This window comes from Leptonychotes weddellii, chromosome 6 (assembly GCF_054177405.1).
Source record: "Leptonychotes weddellii isolate Sample4059 chromosome 6, ASM5417740v2, whole genome shotgun sequence".
Classification (NCBI taxonomy): Eukaryota; Metazoa; Chordata; class Mammalia; order Carnivora; family Phocidae; genus Leptonychotes; species Leptonychotes weddellii.
The window spans coordinates 84,572,681-84,586,909 of record NC_138374.1 but is presented as its reverse complement, the minus strand read 5'-3'; the positions used below and the strand labels follow the sequence as shown (position 1 = coordinate 84,586,909).

At 40.1% G+C, this 14,229-nt stretch overlaps 1 protein-coding gene across 5 annotated transcripts in view; it reads right to left on the bottom strand.

Moving 5' to 3' along the window:
* Nucleotides 1-14,229, bottom strand: part of RGS7 (regulator of G protein signaling 7) — a 499,918-nt gene that overhangs the window by 273,462 nt on the left and 212,227 nt on the right. The gene's annotated exons all lie outside the window — the stretch shown is intronic.

The window sequence follows — 14,229 nt, the reverse complement described above, 5'->3', positions numbered from 1 at the left end:
AAGCCAAAACCTAAGCCTGTAAATACCTCAATGTTAAGAAATTGAAACCTAAGGCCAACCAATCACAGTCAGCTAACTACCCTTCCCAAATAAGGCAAACGCTAAGGACAACCAATCACAAACAGCCAAGTAGGCTTTAAGCTATAGCTGATCAATTTCCTTTCTTTGATTCTGTACCTTGTCTATATAAGTCTTTCCCCGGCTCCCACCTGCAGAGTGCTGCTAACAGGGTGTGGTTTGGCGACGGCCCACTGGAATCAATTTTTGTTCAGACAAACTCTTAAGATACTTAACATGCCTCAGTTTATCTTTCAGCAATATATGTGTGTATGCACACACATACATGCACACACATACATACACACACACACAATCTTTGTTTAGTCTTTTCATTGTTTCATTGTTTGTCTAATCAATGGCTATTGAACAAACAGTAAGGACCTCAGTGCTCAGGGCACTCCAACAAGAAACATATATATTCAAGAACCACCTCACTGTGGACTACAATACTTACTGGATTAATCTTGACTGTCAGGAGTCTCTAGAATTTTTAACTAGGCTTGCTATAGGGAAGGGGAAAGTAACATTTATTGTGCACTAAACACAAGCCAGGTACTCCATACACATTATTTCATTACATATTCATAACAACTGCAAATTAGGGATTACTGAATATGATTAAATATAAGGTGATAACCCCCCAATAATTATCTATCTGAAGCAGGTCAAAGCATGCCAGTGGGTTCATTGTATGCACCCCTACCCTAAAGACAGGAGTTCTTACACATGAAGTCTTACCAAGTCCCTGATAATGTGGAGATAACATGTCCTCCGCAGAATGTTACATTGACACCACCTCAATCATTGTCACTTGCAGATACTTATAAAGGTTATGTAATGGAATTTTTTAAAGAGGCAAATACACTTAACATACATTTAATGATTACTTTCAACTTAAATATTAGATATTATTGTAAACAAACTCTGAAAGAGCATATTTTTAAAAAATACACTAAGTGGTAACTTTTTCCAAAGTATAAATATTCACCAGAGGTCAGATGAGGGAGCGAGCAGGGACAGTCCTGCTCAAAATTTGCCACATACGGTATTGTCTTCATGCTACAGAGCAGAAAAGAGGCTCAGCAGGTTGGGACCCACCCAAGGATACACAGCTGTGAATCCATCTGCATGATTATACTAAACCACAGTGATGTTGAACTACTGACAATGATTTCCCCCTTTGGCAAGTGTAAGCCCCACAGGGACTCCGGGATAGTCCGACACACCCTCCACTGAGAATCATCAATTTCTGCAGGTCTCCACCAGTCCAGAAAAGCTTGTGAACTTTACTTTCTGTGAAACTAAGAAAACATAGTTTTGGTTTTTATTCTTTTAAAGGAAAAATAAAAATATTGAATATATTTTTAAACCTGTATCTGGTGCCTTAGCATTTTGATACTCTCCGGGATATACAACGTTGGGAACAAGGAGCGGGGAGTATGTGACCTTCATTGTCCAGGAGAACCAGATGGAACTCTCAGTTCTGTCACTTGCTGAACGATTCTAGGAAAGTACAGTTGACCCTTGGACAATGTGGGGGTTATGGACACTGCCCCACACTCCCACTAAACACAGCTGAAATCCACGTATAGTTTTTGACTCCCCCAAAACTTAACTACTAATAGCCTACTGCTGACCAGAAGCCTTACTGGTAACATAAACAGTTGATTAACACATCTTTTGTGAGTCATATGTATTATATCCTGTATTCCTACAATAAAGTAAGCTAGAGAGAAGGAAATGTTACTAAGAAAATCATAAAGAGTCCATTTACATTACTGGGCTGTATTTACTGAAGAAAATCTGCATATAGGTGGACACGCACAGTTCACACCTGTGTTGTTCAAGGGTCAACTGTAACCTAACCTCTCTGAGCCTACATCTCCTTTCCCATAAGATGAGAATTCTAATTCCTTGATGAAATGTGTGCTTGTCAATGTTCGCTTCCCCTCCCCTCCTCCTGCGTAAACCCTGACATGATACTATTTCCGGAAGTGCCTACTCCAAAGTGAAACTGTCCTATTCTCTGAGTGGCTATTATGACTTTATTCCTTTTTGATTATTAATTAATAATAATTATTATTAATCCCCATAGGATTAATGAGTTAGAACTAGGAGAAAATTTAAAGCTCGTTCTTCAGGGAACTGTTTTCTCCCTGATAGGTTATTTCTCTTTTCAGACCCTGTGAACAAATCTACCAGCTCTCTCTGCAGAAGCTTGGACTCAAGGTCAACTGATAGGCTGCCAGCCTATGAACAAGCAAGGTCCTGCATTCCTTACCTGACATAAGGAGCCCAGGACCCTATCCAGCTTATAGGGACTCTCAAATCATGCCCATTGTCCCTTCCCCTTGTCCAATGGTTACTTCTGCTTCATCTTAATGTTAAAGTCTCTGCCTCGGGAGGAGCACACAGTTCCTTAACATAACATATGGTGCACATATAGGCATGTTTTCTAATTATGCCTGCACAACCTTATACCCACCTTTACATGTGATGACAAAGTTCCCCTTTCTGAATATTCATCCTAAACCCTAAACACAAAGAACCCCCTCACCACTGCTCAGGGAGTCATGGCTTTGAAATTATTCCCCATGATCTCCTCATTTGCTGCAAATAAAGATTCCTTTGTGCGACAACTCCACCTGGTGTAGTCTCCCCTGTAACTCACTAAGGAGCGAACTCACGTTAGTGCAGTTACACTTTTATGTCACGCTCTGTATTGCATTATAGTCATCTGTATACATCTCTTACTTCTGCTGCCCCCTTTTAATAAATACTGACTTAATTCCATCTGTATCTGTATCCTGAACAGAACCTTTTGAGAGACTGAACACACAAAGAGAAAATGGCCAGACCACACATGACAATGGCACGCTGCATACACACAACCCCCACAACCGCTGCATCCAGCCTGGGAAGCCAAAAATCACAAAATCATAGTGAGCCCAAAACAGTCAGGACCTTGGTAATCTATCGGCTTCCCTAATTTTTACTCCTGCGTCTATCTCAGGATCAACCAGAGAAAACTAAATATGATCCCTCAACCAATCACTTAAGATGCTTGACTACGGCCTCCCCATGCCAAAACTTTAATCGGGGCATGTCTGAAGCCTTCTTTTTTTCACTGTGAAACCATCCCACTCCTCTACCTGCCTTTGAATCTCTACCAAATGTAAGTGATGGTGGCCGACTCCCTTGCTATGCAAGCTCTGAATATTCTTTTTCTCATTTGGGTGACCTTCATTGATTTCCATACCTACCAGAACTTTCCATACCTTTTATACCATATATATGTATATAGAGAGTAAATACATATTTATATGTATATATATGTGTAGAATAAATTAGAGTATTTAGAGTAAATTCTTGTCCAAAATGATGCCTTTTATAAAACCAAAGTCCCTTTTCAGTTCTAACATTCTATAACTAATAGCAAGGTGTTGAGGTCAAATAAAACACTGATTTGGTAGATAGTTGAGCAACTGATCAGAAAGAATGAGTTGCTTTGAATCTCAAGACAAGTTACAGGCTCAAAGTGTTATACCTTAGAAGTTCTAAAAGGCCAAATTAAACCCCAACCACTTCAAACCCAGTAATGCCATACTGCTCATTTTAGAAACATTTCTTCCAGGATGCATTTATCCTTCTACTAAATAAATACCAATTCACTTTTTCAAAAATCCACTTACCTACCCCTGAGGGCCCTGAATGCTAATTCTCAAATGGAGAGGCAAGAGCAAGGGCATTAGCAATGAATTCAGGCCCTAGTGGCGACAATCATTTTTCCCCCTGTGTGTCTGTATTGTGTGGCTTAGGCTGACTTCTTTTCTTCTCACCAGCCCTGGTCACTTGTTTTAGATCAGTTTCCCTTGGGGAGTATGAACATCATTCTCCCTGCCAAAGGGCCATCTTTGTGTCTTTGCAGTTGGCATTAGGTATCAACAGGCAGGGAGGCAGGGCCATCTTTGTGTCTTTGCAGTTGGCATTAGGTATCAACAGGCAGGGAGGCAATGAAAATGTCCTGTCTAGGAAATCTGTGCTCTTAGAAAGTGGAATCACATGAAATAGAATGTTATATGACATAGACCGCTCTAAAATTTGCATTATACATGGAATTTTTAAAGCTTTAATTGCAGAAAAATTTAAGTAGACACACAAATAAACAATACATTGGGCCCCCCATGTACTCGTTACTCAGCTGTAGCAATCACAAATTTATTACACCAACTTATGTTTTAAAAGGAATAAAAACTCCCTTTACAAAAGATATTATTTAAGAAAATATATAGTAATTTTTCAAATAGGGTGAACTTCTCGCATAAGAAGTGACTGGGTTTGGGGCACCTGGGTGGCTCAGTCAGTTAAGTGTCTGACTCTTGATCTCAGCTCAGGTCTTGATCTCAGGGTTGTGAGTTCAAGCTCCGTGTTGGGCTCCATGCTGGGCATGGAGCCTACTTTAAAAAAAAAGTGACTGGGCTCATGTACCATGCTTTGGCTGCTGGCCTCCTACCACTGTGGATACTTTGGCACCAGATGTGACCTTATTTAATGAGCAAGAGAGAACAGTTCATACACTAATAAAGTAAAATGTGTACTCTACTTTTATTTACATTCATAGATAACATAAGTTTTATTAATTCCTTTGTACAGATGATGGAACTAAGGGTCTGTCTGCAAGTCAAGCAATAGACTCAAGAACAGGTTACACATTGGTAAGAAATGGACCCTCCAGTAAGGCACACGTGCAAAACAGGGCAATGAAGAATATTTCAAAAAAATCTACACTGCCAAAAAAAGAAAAATGAACATCATTATTTTCTTCAAATAAAATATAAATGTTTTTGCAATACAGTCTCCTCTCAGGGAAATTTGGGAAAAGATTTATACCCTCCTGAAAATTTTCCATTTGACTGCACACAATGACAGCAATCCTTTGCATTTCAACTGAGACCTTGAAATACTCTCACTTCAAGTTCTGTTTGTCCTCATACATTCCGTGGGAGTACTGCTAGGATTAATATAATTTTTGAAACTCTACAGAACCCACGTCATTCAATCCACAGGGCAGTTGTTAAAACAAATGTGTAATGATTCTCTTGAAATGCCTCACCAAAGCAGGTGGTATTTATTGTGAATCTACCATGTTAAAAGGTTAACGGCCTGTTCTGGTCTGTGGTTTGTGACAGGAAAGGAGTTGAGGAATGACCTCCCAGAGGAGGGGTTCTTTGAGTTGTGTTTTTAGCCCTGAGTACCAATCAGAGACACTGTGTGGAGGGATGAGGCGAAACTATGGCAATGACAAGGCTTCAGATGAACTTGACCAGAACAGGGAGTTTGTGGGGCACTGTCTGTAGGATTAAATCGAAGAGCATTACACCACAGGCTTGAGTGGACATCTGACAGGTGTGACAGAGAGAAAACAACCATAGGTAAAAAAGAAAAGCTGCAATATAATTCAATCTGGATAATCTAACGTCTTGATGGAGAAGTCAACAAAGACAGAAAGGACCTTGGGCAAGAAAATGGGTGATGGCATTGGGAACAACAGCCAACACTGCAGAGAATCAAGACAGCATGAGGTCAAATCCAAGCCAAGGCTGGGCTAACATGACCATTTATAAGAATGATAAAAGATTCTCTCTTGCAAAGGCTTTCAAACTTTTATAGCAACATACGGTAGGATAAACATTTTCCATTGTGACTCAGTACAAACATGCATATTCCTAAATACATAGATTTAATTGAAATAAAAGTTCCACAAAGCAATATTTACCCTACTCTACCCTCTGGCATTTTCCATTCTATTTCATCATATTAAAATAAAAACACTAGTTATAACTTTCTCAGTTGCTTTCACAACTTACTAATGGGACACAATTCAACTGGCAGTTTGTAAAATACTACTCTACCAGGTGCATTCCATGAGGAATTAAACATAAGCATGTAGTTTCTATCCTTAAGATCCACACAATCACAAAAATTAAACAAGTAAACAAACAAAAAACTCCCTGCCCTCCTCTAGCCACTATTTTATCTCATTGTATTTAAGGTCAAACCTCTTGCCTTTGAGAAAGAATTCCCTAAACCAGCAGTCCTCAAACTTTTTGATCTTATGACCTCATCACACTTTTAAAAATTATTGAGAACCCTGAAGAGTTTGTGATCAAATGGGTTATATCTATTAATATTTAATATTTTTTAATTAAAACTGAGTAATCTATAATAAGTATGTGTGTATATGGACTTATGTTATCAAAATTATAATGATAAATCCATTATATGTTAACATAAATGTTTATCAAAAAATAACTATATTTCCCAAAACATATTTAGTGAGAACAGTGACATTATTTTACACATCTGGAAATCTTTCAAAGTTTGGCTTAAGAGAAAACAGCTGGATTTTCACATCCTGCACTAAATCTGTTGCAAATATATATATCAATCTATCTATATATACATATAGTATTAATATATATTTAATATCAATATATATTTAAGATATTAGACATATATTTAAGATATTAGTATTTTTTAATTTTTTATTAACTTTTTAAAAATTTTAATCCCAGTTAGTTAACGTACAGTGTTATATTAGTTTCAGGTGTACAATATAGTGATTCGACAATTCTATACATCACTTGGTGCTCATCACAACAAGTGCGCTCCTTTATCCCCATCACCTAGTTCACCCAACACCCCCTCCTCCTCTGGTAGCCATCAATATATTTTTTGGTTGAAGAAAATTTGGCCTCACTTGGAAAATACTTTGAAAAAGAAGAGTTATTTTAATAGCCTTTTCAGACACTTGAGGATACTCTTCTCGATACTACACCGAACACCATAGGTAGTAGTTTCTTAATGGTTAGTTGAGCTGTAGAATCTGAAGCCCGGTAAGTGATAAGTGAACTTTTCACTGATAAGTGAACTTTCATTCTCAATTACATTAAAATCCATTGGTCTATTTTGCACTTTGAATGGATCTTTTACCCAGGAATAGAGTGCCATTAGTCATTTGGGAAATATCGGTTCCCTGAATTAGGAAGATCTTTCAAATACTGACACATTCTATGACACAATACCAAAAACGACACTGGTTAATATCACCACCAATCTAACGAGAAGTCTTCACTATGGGGAGCTGCCAGGTTCACGATGAATGACAATCACACGTTTTCCAAAAAGCCTAAACTTTGTTATGAGCAACTAATACTCTCAGTTGTTCCCTTTGAACTGAATTGAATTTCCTCATTTTGTTCATTAAGAATAAATGAACAAGTCTGCCAAATACTCATGTCTGAAACAACAGAATCTGTCCTTCAGTCATTCAGTAACAGTCATGTTCCATGAAAAAGGACACTAGCTCAATCTGCCCATCAAACGGTGGCACCCTGCTTTTCCCAGAGACAGCCAGGGTGCTCAGGTACGCAGCCTCAACCTCTTCAAAGCCATCCTCCACCTTGTGGGTAGAATGTTGTGTTGTGAGTGAATTTCATCATTTTGCTTTTGTTGAAAATGCTTTGGTGTTTCTCCCTTGTCTTTAGGCTTAAACTCAAAGTGCTTGGCATTGTATGAGGTCCTCTCCACACTGCACTTTGCAGTCATATCCCCAAGTAAGCTGTCCCCATGCCCATGATCCTTGGGCATGACCTGCCTACCTGGGAAAATTCCACTTATTCTGCGAGATTCTGCTCAAGTGTCCGTGGGTATAAGGCACCTTCCCTTATGCACCTTGATCTCTATTATGGTCCTTATCATCTGATATTGTATTGGTCATTTATGTGTCTCTCCCCATAGACTGTGAATTTCTTATGGATAGAAATTGCATCTTGTATAGAAATCCTTTTACCTAGCACATATATATATGTCCGAAATGTACTTGTTGAATGAATGAGTGGGCCAGAGATCCCTTGGATTCCCTTCTGCTTCCTGTTCATGGGCAGAACTGGTCTCAGACCTCGAAACACATAGGCCTATCAGTAGAAGCAGGTAAGGACAGTGAGCTGAGCAGAAAGGGGCTATTCCAGACAGCACAGCATCAGGCGATGGAGTCTGGTGCCCAGATGGAAGACTTGAAGTGTGGGTGCCCCAATTTGGCACGTTTTAAACAGACGGAGTAAGCCTGCTTCACACCACTTCAGATTTGGGAGAAAGATACACCAGAGGCCAGAATTCCACACACACGTAGACCCCAGGAGACGGCTGTGATCCCAGGACAACCTGTCCCTGTGACTCTATGACTCCATGTCGTGACTCCACTGAACACCTTGCGTAGGCCCCATGTGTCTCTCCAGACTCAGAAGGATACCAGAGAGCAGAACACAAGTGGTTTGGACAGTGACTAGATGATCAGCAATGGGGATTCAGGGGCCAAACTGTTTGTGGAACACTGGGTGAAAAAAAGCTTTGGACAGATGTCTCCAATACAAGGTTTCCGGAGGACTTGCTTTTCTGACCTGCATCAAGATCCCTAAGAGAGGACAGTAGTATGCAGTGTTTCCAAAACAGTGGGGTTGCAGAACTTTAGTTTGTAGGAGAATATCAAGGACTAATGCTCAGTACAAGAAACTTGGAGGGACCCTGACGTATGCATGGGTCTAGGTTAAGATAATGAAAGAACAATGAGAGAAAAAGGAACAAAACACAAGTCCCCCAGGAAGCAGCAACAATAAAACTGTCATTTGAAAATCTGTCTGGAAATAAATCTTATAACTGGTGCAGCCATACAGCAAATGTGACAAACTATGGTTTGAATTTCCAATATGAAAATCTAGGGGAAGGAGCGCCTGGGTGGCCCAGTGGGTTAAAGGTCCAACTCTTGGTTCAGGCTCAGGTCATGATCTCAGGGTCATGAGATGGAGCCCCATGTCCAGCCCTGCATCAAGCTCTGCGCTCAGTGGAGAGTCTGCTTGAGATTCTTTCACCCTCTGCTCCTCCCCATGCTTGTGTTCTCTCTCTAAAATAAATAAATGAAATCTATAAATAAATAAATAAATGACTTGGAGGCAAAACAAGTTGTTCAGAAGCTTCTAGAAGACCATACTACTCTAAATTTCTAGTCAGGATCAACTTACAACTTAGAGGTTTAGAGAAGAAAGATGAAGTGGTGGTCCCCTGTGTTATAATTGCTAACTCTTTTTATAAAGGTAATTACTAAGCTCTGTTCCCAGACTCCTTTACAACTTTTTTTTCTTTTTAAGATTTTATTTATTTATTTGACAGAGAGAGACACAGCGAGAGAGGGAACACAAGCAGGGGGAGTGGGAGAGGGAGAAGCAGGCTTCCCGCAGAGCAGGGAGCCCGATGCGGGGCTCGATCCCAGGACCCTGGGATCATGACCTGAGCTGAAGGCAGTCGCTTAACCAACTGAGCTACCCAGGCACCCTCCTTTACAACTTTTAAAAAATCACTTATAGTGTTGCCTTTGGTAAAGTCTGTGCAAACACGGCTGGCACCATCAGGGACCTTGCTCAGTGGGTCCACACTAAAGTAATGCGTTTCTTCATCCTGTTGGCAAGACGCACAAAGAAAGAATGAAGAATGGAAGGAATATGTGATCTTCAGCTAGCACTTGTACCTTCTGTTTCGTATTCTTACTGTTCTTCACCATCCAAATGCCTAACGCATATGAGGTATTCAATACATGATTGCTAAGTGAATGAATAAATGAAGAAAAGCTCCTGCTTGTGCGATCAGCTCAGTGTGCCTGTTGTCGTGCGTGCCCATGAACCCCCAAGGACATTTAAAAAAAAAAAAATGGTGGCCTCGATCAGACCTCTCATGACTTACCCATGGCCTGCCCTGCTGTAACCACCAGGCCCCCAAGCTCTGTAACACCCATGGCTCTGAGATCTTAAATCCAGTCTGGCACAGCATCTCCCTGTCCTTCCCATTTCCCCATTTTCTTAACCAGCCTTCAAATTTGATTGACTCTACCTCATCAGTGGCTTTCAAAACCAGCTGCTCCTTTCTGTAAATGAAACAACTACTGGCTGGTTCAGACAATTACAGCTGGACCAAGCAGACAGGATGCCACCCTTCCCCTACTCTCATAATCCCCCACTCCCCAGCAAGGGTATTCTCCCCAAAAAACAATCTGTCAAAGGCTTAGGGGCCAGATAAGAGAACATGGCTTTAGGTTTTGACACCAAACAGGCTTGATAATACTTTACCCCAGAACGATGAAGATCTATCCCCACAGCCTCCCCTCCACCCTCCAGCCACCCTGGGAGAAGGAGGACATCTTGTGCCCCTTGTGGGAAGCTGGATCCCAAGCGAAAGAACAAAGGTGGAGCTGGACCTAGGATTCTCAGTCAACCTTCCAAAAGTTACTGATCAAATTAATCATGCCAATTTCCCAAGCCAACAAGGAAAAGGGCTATGCTTGGAGAAATGCCTCTTTATAAGAACCGGAACTAGAAAAAAGGCACTTTCCACTACCAAGCTTTATCAAAGCATTAGTCAATCGATGGGAAGAGAGTTTTTGAGGACAGCTGGTTCTCCCTTTAGAGTTTTGTCTTACTCCTACGGAAGGTTGAGGGGGTGGGAAGGCACTCAAAGAAAGACAAAATAATAAAAAGTTGTTCCATTAAAACTGTAGTGTTAGGTGGAACCCAATCTCAGCTTCAGTAGTGTGGTGTCTGAGGGCCTAGATTGTGGCAGAAGATGCCCAGGGGACAGGTCAGAGCCCATGTGGTCCCCAACAGAACCATGGAAGGCCCTGAGGGAGTTGCTCCGATCCTGTGGACACACGAGACACGCCTCAGGGCCTCCCAGCATACTGGTGAGGCCTGCAGAAGCTTGGTTACATGAAGATGAGGGGTCTCGTTCAGAGACTAAAACCTTGGCCTCTCCCAAGACATCGGGCAGAAAATGCTTCTAGAGATCATCCATATCTTTGGCATGGTCTTGCCTTCTTGCTTCATGAACCATAAGCCAGATGTCAGCTGGGATTCTCTGTCCTTGAGTTCATGGAGGATTGCTTTGACGCTCCAGTGGACAACCTGAGGAAGCCATAAGCCACCCTGAGATTTCTGTGAATTCCCTTTCTGGCTCAGCTCTGTCCAAACCCAGGGTCACTATTCTGTGCCTGTATCGTACTGAGCTCAAACTCAGCCCTTACACGGGTCTCCACAAGAATACTACTCACACCAGTATCATGTGCCAACGTCTTATATTTGAGGGAGTGACGAAGAGGCTACATCCTACAGCAGTGTTCCAGTTTCTCTGTCCAGATACTCAGAGGCAAACATATACACCCCGACCTTGGCCTCCTCTTCCTCTGCTCTCCTGAGAACAGCTTCCTCACACCTGGACAGGCATATATCAAATCCCCTTTACTACACAGATCTTATTCCCTCTTAAGAACGTAAAGTGCTTTCAGACACTATCTCACTAATCCTGCCAGCTTCTAGGGCAAGGAACAGATGTCCTTGTCTCCAGCATACAGATGGAGCCCAGCGATGTGAGTTAGGACTCCCAAGCTTGCCCACAGGGAGCATAGGGCAGAACCTCAGCTGGGACCCCGAGTACTGAAAACCCAATTCCAGAGCTAGGAGACAATGTTGCCTCACGAAGAGTTTTCGAGTTTTGCTCCTTCTGCTCTCAAAAATGCTAAAAATCGAGCTTTTCCCATTTGTACTTATTGAGGTAGTACAGCGTGGGGTTCAAACCACAGGATCTAGAATAGGACTGCTGGGGTAAAAGCTCTGCTACTACTCTCTAGCTTCTGATCCTGGGTAAATTAGCTGACATTTTAGTGTCTCAATCTCAGCATCTGAAAAATAGAAATGATAAATAATAGTATCCACCTCACAGGGTTATTATGAGGATTAAATGAGTTTACACCCTCCTACTCCCAGCCCCCCATACACCCAATATAGAGCTTAGGAAAGTGTCTGGTACAGAGAAACACCACAAAAGTGTTAGCTATAATTATTTCTTCTTTTCAAATTGTGCATTCTTTATTTAGTAACCCTGAGTTGATTTTTTGTCTGGGTGACAGCATTGTCTAACTATAGAAACCAAACTTGCAGAATCCCAAGCATATGATTAACTCCAATATATTACCATCCTATTGTTCACTCTCCCCTTCCTTCCCTCCTCTTTCTTTTCTTTTCTTCCCTCTATTCCCTTTCTTTCTTTCTTCTTTCTTTCTTTTTCTTTTTTTCTTTCTTTCTCTTCCTGTGTCTTTCCCCCCTCTCTTTCTCTATCTTTCCTTCTTTCCTCCCTCCCTCCCTTCTAGAAATATTTCCTAGGTGCCTACTATTTGATAATGGTACAGTACTAGATTAGATACAGTAGTAAAGAGAAATCAGAAGGTAATTTTGATTTAGGATCTTATGATCTAATAAGTGTATAAATGGAAATTTATTGTCAAAGTAATATTATAGGAGGAACCCAGATGCAGGAGTATCTAATTCTACCTGAAACTATCAGGACAGCCTTCTCTGAGGAGGAGGCACTAGAGCTGAATCTTGAAGGATAGATAGGAATTTACCAAATAAAGAATATTTGCAATATTTGGGGGAATTTTTTCCAGAATACATATATTTTTTGGAAGTTCACATGCAATGATTATAAAAAACAAACTATACTAGATCATAAAGCATGTCTCAACACATTTCAAGGATTGAAATCTTACAGAAAGCACAATTCTATTAAGCTATAAATCAATTACTAAAACAAGTAACAATGTATATTAGCTGGCTATTTAAAAATAATAATTTTCCATGCTATTTCATCAATTAAAAAATATAGGTAAATAAATAGTATAGACTACACATAGTAGTACTGCTGTGTATCTAGGGGGATATATTTAAATATAAAAGCATAGTTTTAGAGGTTGTTCTCTACAAATAATTTAACATATTTCATAACTATATAAGGATGCTATTTTCAACTGAAAATAACAAAACTGAGGCTGAATAGATTTGCAAGGGGAAATATAGAGGGATATATTATAAAAAGTTCAAAAAAGATTTCACAACACAAAAAATTTGAACTATGGAATACATGTATATATGTAAGTTATATATGAATAACTTGCATCTCTATGAACTATTTCAAAATTATTTTGTAAAGCAATTTCTCAGGAACTAATGCTATTTGGACATGAGAATAATAAGCAAAAAAAGCAGATCTTGTGAGGAGTGAGTAGGGAATCTTATGTAAAGGGGTGGTAACTCTTTGAAGGTTTTTCAGCCTTAGATACAGCTCACATTTTCCTCCCATACGGATCTATCCTCTTGGAACCAGACAGAAGACAAATTAAATAGTTTAAACAAGTTAATAATTAAACAAGTAAATAATTATATTGATGTTCCTACCCAGAAATATTAACAGAAGGACAGCTACTATTTATATGCCAATTAGCACTGTGGAGAAGGGGTAAACATAACTGTAAAGAATTTCTCAAAATTATACTTTTCTAACATTTTGAAAAAGCATTTTCAAAACAGAAGTGATACAAAAGGAGTTGAGGTTTTACCCTCAGTCTCTACCTTAAATAACAGTCACATCAGCCAGAAGACTAACTTACGAATGCCATAAATGACCTTGTGTATCCAAGTGTAACTAGAAGTGATTGGCTACTAGAAACAAATGAGCAAATAAACAAAAAAAACTAAACCTAAAATTCTTTAAACATTTTTTTTAAATTCCTGAGTTAGGGTGACCAGATTTCATTAACCCAGGTTTTTCCCATATTTCTATTTTCTACTACCAGTGTGTGACCTTCATCATTAGAAGGGGGCTGTAGCAGTCTCAGGCATCATATTTTCACATACCAAAGTCCAAAGACAGAGGAAAAAAAAGAAGTTCATCTTTTACTTTTGCATCCTTAAACAGCAAAAATTTTCCTAGCAACCACAGAGGAAAAATCCCTTTAGGTCAGATCAGCCAGATTTGGGCTACGTGTGCTTCCTAAGCCAATTACTGGCAAAGACAATGGTCTATATATAATCACCCCCCAGAAAAGCAATGGTTCTCAAGCCTGAGTCTGTACCAGAGTTACTCAGAGAGCTTACTAAAACAGATTTATGAATTCCTCCCAGGAAGCAGTGGGTCTTAAGGGACAGGGCTCTTGAGTTTGCATTTCTAACAAGCTTCCTGGTGGTGCTGGTCCTTCTAAGCAGGCCTTGCACTGCCAGACAGCTTGTGGGAACA